The sequence below is a fragment of the Pinus tabuliformis genome, chromosome 6, assembly GCF_031772625.1.
Source record: "Pinus tabuliformis cultivar Carrire ecotype Pingquan chromosome 6, CPIR1, whole genome shotgun sequence".
NCBI lineage: Eukaryota > Viridiplantae > Streptophyta > Pinopsida > Pinales > Pinaceae > Pinus > Pinus tabuliformis.
The window spans coordinates 1,880,702,850-1,880,719,291 of NC_142292.1; the positions used below are offsets into that span (position 1 = coordinate 1,880,702,850).

A 16,442-nucleotide genomic window follows, 5' to 3' on the forward strand; every position below is an offset into this window, starting at 1 on the left:
CGCATCTGTCCGCATCTGTCCACGGCAGGTCATCACCCGATCCGAAGAACGATCCAATGCCTCCATAATGCTGTTGATGTTTTTAGCCGTGATGCCTTCTCGAGCGGACCCAAATTATGTCAATGGCAACCAAAAGAATGACAAATGGAAGTAAGTTGAAGGCTAAGAGATTGCATGAGAAATTGGCGCGATCTATCCCAAATTTTGTGAACTGAATCCTAAACTGGCGCGATCTTCTCCTGAATTGGCACGATCTTCTCCATGAATCTTCAACAATAAGCTCGTCGACAACCCAATATTCGTAACTTCCATCAGGAAAATATCGGCGAATCGTAAAAGGAATCTTCCTCTCTCTGCAGGTTCTTTATCGGCCCCTCCAATGGGAACTTCTTGGTGTTCATATTCCTGTGGGCCGCTATTAAAGCCTCCTCCTCCTGAAGTATTGCATTTATATCATTATCATAATCAGTTTGTACCCTTTCCTTGAGTCTGGGAGCATTGTTATTTGAAGCAGGATCTTCCTTAAATTGTTGTTGTTGCTTTCTGGCAGCATTAAATGCCTCAGACTTGCCATCTTCTTTAGATGTCCAGTTTATCTGTTTGTCCGGTTTTTCATCTCTGCTTACCTTCCGACGTGTTGGGGAAACCTTCTGCACCTTCTCATCCCCGTATGTATCAAAAGAATTCATAGCTGAAGAGGAGGACTTTTGACTTGTAACAGGACCAGCAATACCCTCTTTCATGTTAACTCTATTGTTTTCAACCATACCTGAAAACCCACTTTCCTCTCTGCTATTAAAGGGATAACTCGATGACAAACTAGAAGGAAGCCTTCCAAGTTCTTCAGATTGACTGTAATATTGAGGATTGTCCACAGACCTTCTACCAGCATCTACATTTGCTACAGTTTGGTTATAATCAGAATACTCCCTTGCATCCTCCAAAGGCAAAGGTGGGGATGAAGACAAATCCTTTGGAGGCAGAGCTGAACTACTTGTACTTTGATCCTTTTTCATATTACTGCTCTTTGAAAGCCCTTTAACCCTATCTGCATATCTCAATGTATTAAGTGTATGCTCACAAGAACCCGAATTAGGAGAAACGCATGATATCATAACCATCCGTGAGTTTCCTACAAAGGAATCACGAAGCGCTTTTGTCAACTTGCTTCCTCGAAATGGAATATGAATTTGGTCATTATCCAAGGCCCGTATACACTCTTTTAGAGGCAGAGGGCTCTTGTTGATTTCTGCTCCCTCCATCCTTGTTTGGCGATCATTGTCTGTTGTTTCTGCCCCACGTTCACTTCCAGCAAGATCAATAAAAGATAGCTTCCCAACTATTCTACCACCCTTTGACTCTTTTCCTTCACCATGCTTCTTAATTGCAAGTTGCAATATAGCATGAGACCTGGATGACTCTTTATTAGCTCCAGTTGAACCTGTGCTTCGGGCTCCATTTCCTTCCTCAATATACTCCTTTACACATTGAATGTTTGAGACTTCAAATTCTTGCCAACCACTGCGACATTATCATTAATAGTGATAATTCCTTCCTCGCCAACTCCATTTTATTCAAAAGTCTTTTCCGAACCACACCTTTAATCTTTGCCAAATTGCTCATTATGGAAATGGCTTTCCATATGTTTAAATATTTTTAAAGATTTGCATATGTTCAAATATATAGCACATTCTAATCATCCAATTGTATGTGCAGGGTGAAGAAAGGTGGAAGGCTGAGCCCACATTTCAAACTAGCAAAGAAAATAATTTTTTTTAAATGTTTTGCATTTTTTTTTTAAATATCTAAAAAAACCAAGAGAAAAAAAACATGGTTATTTAAAAAAAAAAAACAAAAGAATATGGTTAATTTTTTTAATATCTAAAAATAACAAAATGGTTAGTTTTTTTTAATAATAATAATATATGTTATGATACATATATTATTATTATTTTGTGGAATGTTTTTTTTTTTTTTTTTAAATCTAAAATTAAAAACTAATTTATTTTTTTTTAAATCTAAAATAAAAAAAAAAAAAAACTAAATTTCATCTAAACAATTTAAAGATGTTTTTTTTACAAAATTCTTTATTGTCTTTTTGCAAATTAGTTCTCCAGCAAGAGTATGTTTATTTGAACAAAATCAATAGACTTTCTGATCTTCCTGATCGCACGAAGCGCAGGAAGAGAGCATACTTATCGATTGATTTGTTTTTATTCATGTAGGGGGGGTGTTTTTTAAAAGACAAAATTTAAAACTAGCTAAGCACTAAATCATCAGAAAACTCAAACTTAAACTCCTTTGTGAAGATCCTGCTGTCACCAGGTCTCACAAGTTATTTTTTCTAAAGAAAAATACTAGTACTGAATTAAATTTCTAACGCATAATCCCTTAGCACCATCCACGGCAACGGCGCCAAAATGTTGGGCAATTTATTTGGACTTAAATTGCTTCATTAATTATCAACCAGGGAAACTCATAAGCTTGTGATGGTGCCAGCAATATATATGCAAGAGTAGGCAACTAACTCTATGTCTAGCTAAATTATGTACGATTCAATGTAATATGCAAGGGAAGAGGCTCCTAACTAAGGAGGTCCTGCTTGTCCTTCCCTACAGTATCATAGAGAATTCATTAATTACATAAAACTAGAAACTTAAAGCAAGAGAATGAATTTAATTGTTGTTCAGATTCAAGTAGAGAGAGAGACTAACTTAGTCTCTTGATTGTCCTCTCATGTACTAATCCAAACTAAACTAAGATTCATTCATAAGCAGAAGAAATGAAATGACTTGAAACATTAAAGCATAAAAGGATGAATTTCAATTACCATATAAATCAATGGAGAGAGAGCCTAACTTAGACTCTTGGTATCTCCTCATATGATACTTGAAACATAAAAGCAAAAGAATGAATTTCAATTATCATGCAAATCAAATAGAAAGAGAGTCTAACTTAGACCCTTAGTTGTTCTCTCATATGCTGATAAGATTCTAATTTAAAACTCATTCATAAATCTCAAACAAATTCTCAAACATCAAACATCTAAGCAATTAAATGAAATAAGATCTAATATGAAATAACATGTTTCTCTCATCCTTTTAGAGTGAGCTCAATTCTCTTAAGAACAAGACAAATTATTCCATATACTACATTAAGGAAAATTAAATCTAAAACTACATAATGGAAATATATGTAAAACTTATATCTAAAACTACATAATGAACATATATGTAAAATGAAGCTTTATTCTATTCCATCATCAGTTGGATACAATGCTCTAAGAGTCCTCCCCTTTGGAATGGAGGAGGTACTCCTATTTATACAATGAGAGGAGATAACAAACTCATAATGATGATCCATTAATCTCTCTTTTAGTTCCATACATTTCTCAACCATCTAGACACATAACCCTATCCTCCATGATTTCCTCCATGAGGTCCATGATTTTCTCCATGATCTTTTCCATGAGGCTTATCTTATCAAATTCGAATTTGATCATTCAAGGCCACATAAAGATGCCCTGGAAGCTTCCTTTGTACCTACACATGTCAACAAACTCATTCTAATTGTTAGGTATAAGTATAAGCATATTATTTTCTAAAGTTTAGCCATAAATTCACTTAAAAATGTTAAGAATTAATAAACTTTGGAAAAGCATAGTTATAACCCAATAATGAGGTAAATGGAATGATGTGGAGGTGGAATGGAGGTGACATGAAGGTAAAATGTGAAGATATTGGTGAATAATGGAGTGAAAATAGGGACCATTGTGAGGCCCAACAATCATCAAGGGCTCTATTTTCTTTAGTTTCCTATCTCAAAAGAACTTGTCCAACAAACGCTTCCAGGACTAGTAACTCAACCCAAGTTATTCCAGGTCTTCTAGAGAATTTGTCCAACTAAGGCTCTAGGAACTAATAACTCAACTCACAACCATTAGGAACATGAGAACCAAATGAAAAACAAATGGAAAAACCGACAACACCATGGCTATTTAGGAAATGTAAAGGCTAGGAGAAACAATTGCCAATCCATGAAATCCTCCATTGCAATGAAAAATCATAACCAAATAACCACCTACATACACCATGAATGCCAAAACTAGCAAGTAAATCATACATGTGACTCGATACTTGCAAATAAATCTTGTTGTAGTTGTTGATCATGTTGTCCCCTTGCACTTTCATGCTTTCCTTTTCCTTCTTTCTCCAAATCCAATGTGCTCCAAGAATGCTCCAAGATTTCTCTAAGTGTGTAAGAGTGTGGGAGAGAGAGAGAGAATAGAAAATAGCTCCAAGTTAAAATAGGAAACAAAATCCATGAAATGATCCTCATAAGGCTTTTTATCATTAAGGCCTCTATTTTCTTTAGTTTACTATATTTTTCCTTCAATTTTCTTCTCATGCAATTATGTGACCTTTCACCTTCCTTTCTCCTATTTTCCATTATTTTCATAAATAGAATGTCAATTTAATGCCTATTTGCCTTTTACTTTGCCTTTTCCAATTTCCATATCCATGTATTAATCATAAGTGATCCCCATCACTTGTTTCTTTCCAACATTCAACTTGGAATACATGTCCCATGACCTTGGCTTACTTTAGCCTTCATTAACATTATTACATGGATTTTTAAACAGGGCTATTACACTCTCCTACAACGGTCTCCAGCACAAGTCCAATACTACAAAGGCTTCCTACCATCGCCCTTGTTCCGCTCCTTAGACTGAAACCCCTGTCCTTTATTTGTTGCAGTGAACTTCTTATGAGATGCTACATTCTCCTTGTTATTTGTATCATATGGTTTTCCTCTCTTCTTAACCCACTTTCCTTTATTCTTCTCATTAGCCTTATAATCCTTCTTAGCCTCAAATCTATGTTTTGATTTCTCATAACAATGTTTCAACTTTCTCATGGCTTCTTCTAACGATCTAAGCTCATCAAACGAAATCTTGCCTTTGAATGACACTAACAATCGACTCATGAATCTCTGAATCTTTGCTTTCTCCTCCTTAATATAAGGCACATATCTAAACAACTCCAAGAATCTTCTAGTATACTACTCATCAGTCATAGATCCCATCTTCAACTTATAGAACTATTTTTCCCTGTCATCATAGTATCTCTTAGATAGATACTTCTTCCTGAAAATGTATCTCAAACTGACTCCAAGTTAGCTCCTCTTCCTGAATTCCTCTAACATTCTTTACATCTTCCCACCAAATGTTTTCTTTCCCTTTAAGACTGAAGGTAGTTATCATGGCTTTCATGTTCCTTGAGTAGTCATGCAATTAGAAGAACTTATTCATCCTAAGAAACCATGCTTTTGCATCCTGTGACTTCTTCATTTCTACATAAAATGTATGTGGCTTGAATTTCTTGAACTAATATGGAAAATTTCCCCTGTCACTCCTCCTTTATAGATGATAATGATGACGAACATGATGCCTGTCTTGACCAGAACTAGAGTAAAATCCATGTCCACTCCCTCTCCTATTAGCTATATCCAATAGTATTCCATCTTTGACTATGTCATCTCTATCCAACTTGTTCCCACCACGAGACCTGCTACCATATGCTCCATTAGTTCCGTCCTCTTGTCCATGGCTGATCCTAAGCAATCCTTGTTTCTATATGTCTAACAACTCTGAAGGATAACTGCATTTAACTCTACTTGTTTCTCTTGTGCCCTGCCACCTCTCTCTTATGATTGAATGATCATGTCATTATTTGATTTACAAATTCTTATCTCTACCTTATAGCTTCTCAAAGTTTCTGTTATGTCAAGAGAGTACCCATCACCATGCTCCTCATTTGATTTTTAGGGAGAATCACACGACCTGTAGTCCACCATTTTTCTTGTCATTTTTGATCCTCTATTTCCTATAAAAATACCATGTCAAATAAACTAAATAAAAAAATAATAAACATACCTCAGTGAAGCTTAGGGGAGTTTATCTCGTCTGCAAGATCAATCCAGATTGGCACAATACATGTATATATACATAATCATATCAATATATTGACATCATGCATAACAATACCATTTGCATACCATGATCTCATGCATGACAACCATAACCATAAAAATCCATGCATAACAAACATATAGACATTGAAATTCATAAAAAATATATATAAAACCGACATGCATGCATGAAAAACACATTCCGCCCATCTAATCCAAGTGTTCAACTTGGGAGCTCTGATACCATTTTATGACACCCTCCTGCCACACTTACCCAAGTTCACTGGTCCACCGAGGTAAATATGTGATGAAGAGTTAATATGGGGTGACTCAACCTCTAAGGTACTACCAACGTGTCACGATATTTCTTGTTATACATTGTTGGCAAGTTTTTATTTAAAGTAGTCTTCTCTTGAAATTGGGGGGAAGGTCAGCCTTGTGGGCGTGCTCGACCATCCTAGCCCTAGGTTATATCATATCAACGTGATCATAGAGGAGGCTAGAGGGGTGGGGCACATGGTGCGCTACCCACTCCCTAGCCTATAGTTTTATGTTAAATGTGGCGACCACATGTGATAGGTGGTGGGGGCATAGAGAAAGGGATGGCAGTTGAGTGTTGGTCACTAGTTCCTTTATGACATTGCGACTACCGGCAGAAGAACAGGGGCTATGGGCATGCGTCACACCATCCTCACTCATCCCCAAGCCATATGTCTCACATGATTAAGAGCACAAAGATACGAAAGGGGCTCGACCCACTTTTTATTTAAAAATTCAACTAATTGTTCGACAATTTACACCCAACACAGCTAGATTCCTACATCAAACCCACAATCTTCGGGTAACCAAAATTTTTCCTTACCAATCCACAAACGGCCATTTTTCTTGCCAATATTTGTAGAGGGTTGAATTTGGAGAACAATTAGCAGGAAGAATGGGGAAAGAGGCCTAACATGGCCGTTTTTCAGTCTTTTCGAGCCCAGGAAGAGCCTACACAATGGATTTTAGGAGTCCTAGATGCAATGGCAATATTTTTTTACAATTTGAGCATTGTATGTTGATGTAATTTCACATTTGAACATATAATATAAAGGGCCACCATTGGAAGTTGGGCCCAGAGACATAGCCTAGGAGGAGTGAACTTTGTCATCAAATTGTTCTGTTGTGATGTTTCTTATTGTCCATTTTTTAATTGTTAAAATCTGTAAAATTTAGCTTACTTTTTGTTCTTTTTCAATCACAATCCATTACCCATAAGACATAAACTAGATTGCAAAGCTTTATATGAAACCTTTAATTTTAATTTCATATCAACACTAAAAATAAACCTCAAGCTAAAGATATTACACATATTATCATCTCATCATCAAAGGTCAAAGTAGTTATATCTTCTGATATAGGTGGCTCTAGTCCTAATAAATAACGATCTTATTTTTATTTATGATTGAGATTTTTGAAGTTTTCGAGGTATGTGTATATTTGATTTATTTTCTAAAAAAGGGTAGCTAAATAATATTTGATTTTGCGGAAACCCAATCTAGTCATCAATATAATGTTTAATAATGTTTTTTTTGTTGCAACGGGTCCTTCATTTTTATTGAATGTTGGATTTGGATCCTACAAATAAGGATATCTTAGATCAATCTGTACATATTGCATGTTGTGCATGGATGCTCTGTTATTAATTTGTCTTCTTCTTTTACCTTTTATAAATTGGCCAGGAGGCCAAGTAAACCATTTAAATTATTTTTGTAACAGACAATTAGAGACTTTTAAGGATTATTTTTTGATACAACGTGGCCTCTCAATCTGTATATAAACTCTGAAATTTCTATACTACCAGGGGGTGGGGGGGGTTTATTACGATAGAGGGAAATTTTTGGAGAAAATAAATTCTCTTTAACTTTATGTGAATATGGAATATTTGTTGATTACACTCTGAGTTTTAAGACTTGGTTTTATTTAATCAAGTACTTATTGTGCCTTTAATCATTCCATAGCCATTGGTACTTATCGTCTTCTGGCTTTTGTTTAATTTGATCTCTTAGAATGCAGTAGACAAGAGTGTAATGTTAATGTGAATTTATTTCCTAAAAAGTTCGCGATTTCATCACACTGCAAGAAAATACCTTCTAGCAAAGGTTATAAAAAATATTTTGTGTTATAAAAAGGAAAGAATTGCTAAAAAACCTCCACTACCAAATCGACTTGTGGTAGAAAATGTTTTAGTGGAGTTGATAATAGAACTTCATCACAACTAAAAAAAATTGGCTAGCCGTAGGTTTTAGCAGATGTTTCTTTAGCAGTGCACTTAATGGAAAAATAGCACCAGTGCAGTAACACCATAAAAAGCATTGATGCTATAAATTTAAATAAAAGAACTAGGGTGTTTCATGCAAACAAAACTAGTGCCTACAAATTATACGTTCTTGGTGCTTATGTCTTCAAAAAACGACTCAGGACCTACTTTTCAGGAATGACACCAAGGCAGGAAAAAAAAGCTCACAAAACTAGTGCTTTTATTTACATTTACAACATCAGTGCTTATGAGTTGAACAAAAGCACTAGTTTGATACTAATATAAAGGACGAGTCTTGTTAATTTGAATAACACACCGGGGCTACAATATTTTGGAGCACTAAACCATTGGTTCTATGAAAGCATCGATGCTTTAAGAATTTCAATGCACTAGGGGGTTGAATGCAATCATTATTGGTGCTTGAAGAGTATAATGCCCTAGTGGTCATTTTTTTTTAAATCCCCAGTGTTGTATTTTTCAGAAAAGATACTAATCCATACAAAATAAATCTTTCCCCATTGGTGCTTTTACGGAAAAATAACACATCGATGTGTATTTATTTTACAAATGTGCTAGTATACCATTGTTTATTATTATAAATACCATTGTTGGAAAATTCATATTTGGATCGGTGCACATTAATATTGTTGGAAATAATACTGAGAGGGGGGGGGGGGTGAATCAGTATTTATGACATTAATAAAACTTTTTCATTTCCATAATCAGATTCATATATGCTACTTCCACAACTTCTTATGATTAAGTTAATTAATCTTCAATGAGTGCATTAGAACTTTATCAACCATATTATCAGTTAACAAATGCAGTAACATAGAATAGATCATCACACATAAGGCACACATGAACACCATGATATAAGGTGGAAACCCAATGCGGGAGAAAACCACCTGCTGCAAGTCATCTCAATCTTCTTTAATAAGAAAATCCTTTTACAATATTTTGTACTGGTGTAGTCTTATACCAGCACGGGAGCTACAACCCCCTTTGCTCTTGTACTAGCCGATCCATTTACTAGTACGCAGGCTACTACCTGCTACAATGCTCCAAAGATTTCCTTTAGCTCTTGTACTAGCTTAGATACTAGTACGTAGGTGCTGACCTACAATCTTCTCTCCTCCAGGTACCACGTTTCATCAATTTTCATACTGGACCCAACAACAACATTGAAGCTCATAATCAAACAACCTTCTGAATCACCCAATCACTAGATCAATACATATACAATGAGAGTCATCAATCAGATCTAGTCCATCAGATCATTAAGAACCTGATCCATTCATTCATCAATTCTGAAGCTAATCATAATCATTCACTCAATCACTGTTGTTATCAGAACATAATACCAGAAACCAGACATCACTTCAAAACCCAGAACACAACAATGATAAACATGAACAGCTAAATTGATTTCAAGAGAAGTATGCAGCTTCACCCATGTAATGCCTGCGTACAGTACGCACTGTTCTGAACTGTGCACCTGCGTACCCACACACTGTGCCAAATAGACTTCCTGCGTACCTCCGCAACTGCAGTGCTTCTGTGCCTGCGTACCGGCGCACCTGCAACGCTTCTGTGCCTGCGTACCGGCGCACCTGCAACGCTTCTGTGCCTGCGTACCGGCGCACTTTTCTTTCACTGTACCTGCGTACCTTCGGGCATAGATGATTTCAAGACTTCAAGAATAACCCAGACAGTCAGATCTACAGATCTGAACATGCGCCGAAGAGATCTCAGTCCATCAGTAGATTCGCCTTATTTAGATCTAGACCAGATCTAGCCCTCATAAGATATTCAACCCAAAAACATGCTCAAGCCAAATGATCTCCTTTGCTTTATATAGGAAAGCTCTTCCTTAAAACATGGATCAATACCACGAGCCGACACCATAATAACCCAATACCGTCGGCTAAATACCAAGAGTAAAACATAAGAAAGCCCACATGTGAAATTCTCTGCCTTGAAATGTGTGCACTGGGGGGACGCACCTCCTGAACGGCTGGCCTGCGTATCTGGACGCGGTCCCTGCATGGTGTACCTGCAGGTACGCACTTTCTGTAAGGTGTACCTGCGTACCCCTTATTTTCTTCAATATTTGATAGCTGATCATCAACCTCTGCTGCTGACTTGAAGTACAGTGATCTATCACCTGAATGGGTTGCCATTAAGGACAACACTTTAGCCATAATGCCAACAATCTCCCCCTTTGGACTTTACTAAGAACTTGCCATTTGATTCCTTTGAGCTGTCCTGCATCTATGTATTATGTCACATCTGATATCTCTTCTATAGATTCATCTGAATGTATATAAGTGAGATGATCTTCTATGAGAGGGTTGCCATCAAGTACAACACATGCATCATAATGCCAACAATCTCCCCCTTTCGACTTGATGGCAACAACACCAAATCACTCTCCCCCTTTGACATCAAGGGCAAAGGGGTATGCTCCCCCTAAGAACATGCTCCCCTTGACTATAAACCAGATCTGCTGAAGTCTCTAAATGAGCTCCCCCTTTGTATATGTCATGGTGCTCCAATCTGATAATGGTCTTTTTGAGAACAAGCTGAGATGTCTGCTCTGCTATATAGTGCTGTTCATGCTCAAGCTCCCCCTGACTGTAAGCAAGGTCTGCAAAAAGATGTTCTACAAGAAGAACATGACTCTATATATCATAAATGACCTTCCTATCACCAAAAGACTCAATACATACATCCATCACCCATCACAATAAGGATCATCCATCCAACCAAGTGGGAATACATCAGAAATATGAAAACCAAATACATTACATCTTCATCCCATGCATAGTGGGGGAACATAGGCCGTTACATGACCTGAAGAGATGACTACAATAGATAGACCATTACAACATGAGTCTTGCTATGACCTTTACATCAAACATCTAAAGATCATGACAAACATCATCAACAACACTGTATAATCTGCTCCATAGTATCTGTCAACATCAAGGACTTCTGCATCAACTCATAACCATCCAGATCTATATGAATCAAGAGCCATCAAATGAAAGCATCTGCATCAATCAACATATGTATGAATAATCATCCCTGTATCCAGCCAACAATCCTCATCCATTTGTGCCAAGAAAGGAATCATGCATCATGCACATGTCAACATATGAGTGACTCATCATCATCATGTCTCCAACAATGCAACTTTGAATAATCATCCATGAAATCAGCCAACCTCATCCATATATGTGTCAAGAAACAATAAAGACTCCATGCAAGCATCATTAGAGAATCAATCATAAATCTGATCATGTGACCAACTCATAACCATAGCAAGATGAATCATAAGCATCGTCACCAAGGACCATAATGCCAACAATGCATTTAGGACATATGCTCCCCCTGAACCAGTGCCATCTGTCAAATCTGATCAAGTATATCAATAAGAAGAATCAGCCAATAAATGCCTTAAGACAGGTACGCACTTCATATTCTGCTCCCCTGCGTACACCCACAGATATCCTTCTGCTGCACTACGTATATACGCAAACGGTCTTCTATTACAGAGTGTACCCACGCACCTATTCCATCAGTTGCGCCGCATACTGTACGCACCTTTTATTTTATCGCGCCGCATACTTTTCTGTAAGTCCGCAGGGTATCCTTTATCACGCCGCGTACCGCACGCACTCTTTGCTTCTATCGCGCCGCGTACTCCTCTGTAAGTCCGCACCTCTTTTTCTGTTTCTCCGCGTCCGTCCGCATGGGGACTGTGCCTTCACCTGCGTACATCTGCACCCAGTCTTACGCTCTGCTGCGTACGCCCGCACTTTCACAGTTGATGATCTGCGTACTTCTAATTAGGGCCAAATTAACAGTCCTCCTTTGTGCTACTGACAGTCAGATTCCCAGATCTGATAGATTCATTTCCAACTTCACTTGCCTACTACCTTCAAACAAGCATATACGCGATTGTGCAGTATCCAACTCGCGTATATATGCGACTTGCCTTTATGAAGTTTGCATATGAGATTCAGGAACCTGAAGTTTTGTACTTTCAGCTTCCTCTGATTTTGGTATGTCTGTACATTGTGCTGTGCCATCCTTTTCTGACTGTACTTCCTTTTTCCTCCATATCTTCAAGCGTGATGATGACATTTTCTCCTTTTGATATGGTGCCCATACTTTGTTCCTGCATTCCTTAGCTATATGTCCAGGCTTGTTACATGCATAACATCTTACATGTTTCATATTCCTCCTGTAACAATCAGCAGCTTTGTGACCAAACGTATTGCAAGCAAAGCAATATCCATAAAAATACCTTGATTGAGATGACTTGTCTGCATAATGGTCTTGAACTCTTCTTCTTCTACATCTAGCTGCAACATGTCCAAGATTATGACATACATAACATTCAACATTATTCATAGGAGGAGTAAAGGATTTTCTTTGAGGAATCTTTTTCCTTGGTTGATGATGAGATTGATCTTTCATTTCTTCATTGATCACTTTAGATTTCTCTTTAGAATTCCTTGCCTCACCTTGTGAACTAGATTCACCTTCAACAGATTCATGGAAACCAAGACCAGTCTTTATAGCAGGGGACCTTTGACTACTAAGAATATCATCCAATACTTTAGAGCTATCTTGAAATCGTAAAAGCTTATCCTTTTCTTCTAGTTTACCTTTCAAGATATTTACCTCAACCTGAAGCTGTTCTTCCTTTTCAAGAGATTTCTTTTTCAAAACTTCTTCAGCTTTCCTTCCTTCTTCCATTTGTTCCCTTAGTTTGAGAATCTCTTTTTCTTGTTCTTCATTCAGATCCTGCTGCATTTGACGAACTCGGAAGGCACATTCTAGTTGAGATGTTAAGCTGGTGACTTCGTTTTCTTGTTTTTCAATAGCTTGGAGTAGATCTGTATTATGCTTCTTTGATTCTTCAAGATATCCTTTTAGTGAGAGGATTGTAGCTTCAAGATTTTCATAATAACTGGATCGATCTCTGAGCTCCTTGATTGTTGTGTTCTTTTCAATGACTTCATTTCTTAGAGATGTTGCTTCATCCTGCAACTTTTGATACCTTTCCTTGCATAACTTGAGGGCACCACTCTTTACGTCAAAACGTTTTTCTTGTTCAATAATTTTGTTTGTCAGCCTGTTAAATTCTGCCTCTATTTGACATCTTTCTTGCTCACCCATAAGAGCAAGTTCAGTAGTCTCACTATCACTTTCATCTCTTTCACAAGGAAATATAGCTGGAACATCAGAGGATAACACATTCATACCTGATAATGATTCTGAATCTGAAGAGCTTCTTATGCCTAATCCCCAATCGATTCTTCCACTGTCATAGTTCTTCTGAGATGACTTCTTTTTCTTATGAGCTTTCTTCTTAAGCTTCTTTCCCATTGTTCCACGGATCTCCTTCAAGCGATCAAGCTTCTAACAAAGGACCTGCTCTGATACCAATTGTTGGAAATAATACTGAGAGGGGGGGTGAATCAGTATTTATCACATTAATAAAAAAATTTCATTTCCATAATCAGATTCATATATGCTACTTCCACAACTTCTTATGATTAAGTTAATTAATCTTCAATGAGTGCATTAGAACTTTATCAACCATATTATCAGTTAACAAATGCAGTAACATAGAATAGATCATCACACATAAGGCACACATGAACACCATGATATAAGGTGGAAACCCAATGCGGGAGAAAACCACCTGCTGCAAGTCATCTCAATCTTCTTTAATAAGAAAATCCTTTTACAATATTTTGTACTAGTGCAGTCTTATACCAGCACGGGAGCTACAACCCCCTTTGCTCTTGTACTAGCCAATCCATTTACTAGTACGCAGGCTACTAGCTGCTACAATGCTCCAAAGATTTCCTTTAGCTCTTGTACTAGCTTAGATACTAGTACGTAGGTGCTGACCTACAATCTTCTCTCCTCCAGGTACCACGTTTCATCAATTTTCATACTGGACCCAACAACAACATTGAAGCTCATAATCAAACAACCTTCTGAATCACCCAATCACTAGATCAATACATATACAATGAGAGTCATCAATCAGATCTAGTCCATCAGATCATTAAGAACCTGATCCATTCATTCATCAATTCTGAAGCTAATCATAATCATTCACTCAATCACTGCTGTTATCAGAACATAATACCAGAAACCAGACATCACTTCAAAACCCAGAACACAGCAATGATAAACATGAACAGCTAAATTGATTTCAAGAGAAGTACGCAGCTTCACCCATGTAATGCCTGCGTACAGTACGCACTGTTCTGAACTGTGCACCTGCGTACCCACGCACTGTGCCAAATAGACTTCCTGCGTACCTCCGCAACTGCAGCGCTTCTGTGCCTGCGTACCGGCGCACCTGCAACGCTTCTGTGCCTGCGTACCGGCGCACCTGCAACGCTTCTGTGCCTGCGTACCGGCGCACCTGCAACGCTTCTGTGCCTGCGTACCGGCGCACTTTTCTTTCACTGTACCTGCGTACCTTCGGGCATAGATGATTTCAAGACTTCAAGAATAACCCAGACAGTCAGATCTACAGATCTGAACATGCGTCGAAGAGCTCTCAGTCAATCAATAGATTCGCCTTATTTAGATCTAGACCAAATCTAGCCCTCATAAGATATTCAACCCAAAAACATGCTCAAGCCAAATGATCTCCTTTGCTTTATATAGGAAAGCTCTTCCTTAAAACATGGATCAATACCACGAGCCGACACCATAATAACCCAATACCATCAGCTAAATACCAAGAGTAAAACATAAGAAAGCCCACATGTGAAATTCTCTGCCTTGAAATGTGTGCACTGGGGGGACGCACCTCCTGAACGGCTGGCCTGCATATCTGGACGCGGTCCCTGCATGGTGTACCTGCAGGTACGCACTTTCTGTAAGGTGTACCTACGTACCCCTTATTTTCTTCAATATTTGATAGCTGATCATCAACCTCTACTGCTGACTTGAAGTACAGTGATCTATCACCTGAATGGGTTGCCATTAAGGACAACACTTTAGCCATAATGCCAACAATCTCCCCCTTTGGACTTTACTAAGAACTTGCCATTTGATTCCTTTGAGTTGTCCTGCATCTATGTATTATGTCACATCTGATATCTCTTCTGTAGATTCATCTGAATGTATATAAGTGAGATGATCTTCTATGAGAGGGTTGCCATCAAGTACAACACATGCATCATAATGCCAACAAATATGCGATGTTCTAGTATCCATTTTCTCCTATTTCCAAATATCGACTTATGATAGTGCAATTATTGTGATTTTTTAAATTCGTTATTCGTCGAAAACTTGACATATATATTATAAAAGTATTCATATAAATTAATTTTTTATTAGCACATTTGTATATGATGTTTTGATAAATTTCTTATATCATAAGATTTTGCGTATCTTCATCATAATATTTAATCATCCATATATGTAATAACTGGTGTAACATTTCACAAAAATACTAGACAAAGCAATAGAATAAATTAAAATATATTTTATTATATACGAATAAGAGGCTCCTTTTCATATATAAGATGGGATAGTTATTAGTAACCCGTTGTCTTCCAATAGGGAAATTACGTCCATTACATTAAACCAAATGTCCACTTTTCATAGACAATTATTTCAAAAAATGCAACGACTTGCATTGATATTCAAATATATCACCATTCTTCACTGGAACTGTTGTTAGTGCTCGAGCTACTTCCATGACTTGGGTTATTTGGACAAATGTTTTGTTGATTGTATCAATTATTTTCATCTTCTTGATGGTACATTTGAAAACATAAAAACAAAGTGTAATGAGTGTATCTACATTTGCGAGAATAATGGAAATTGAAATAAATAATGTACATCAATGTCCTTTCCCCATCATCATCCAGGAACACAATGGCCTTGTCAGAGCATTCTACCTTCGTTCTGTGAATGAACAACCAAGACATTCCCAAAATCATACTATATGATATCAAAGGAATCACATTTAGATGTGTTGATGTAGGCATACCATTCAAATCAAATTCATAATATCTCACCCAATGGTGAACTCTTCTCTTGCTCCATGTAGCCACCCACACCAACCAAGATTTTGCATGCACTTCTTTATTCCAAGGACAATAAAAATGCAAACAATTTG

General features: G+C 37.4%; 1 pseudogene; it reads right to left on the minus strand.

Annotated features, from left to right (window-relative positions):
• Positions 1-311: 311 nt before the first annotated feature.
• LOC149266684 (kinesin-like protein KIN-13A pseudogene) overlaps positions 312-16,442 on the minus strand; it is a 39,700-nt pseudogene continuing 23,569 nt past the window's right edge.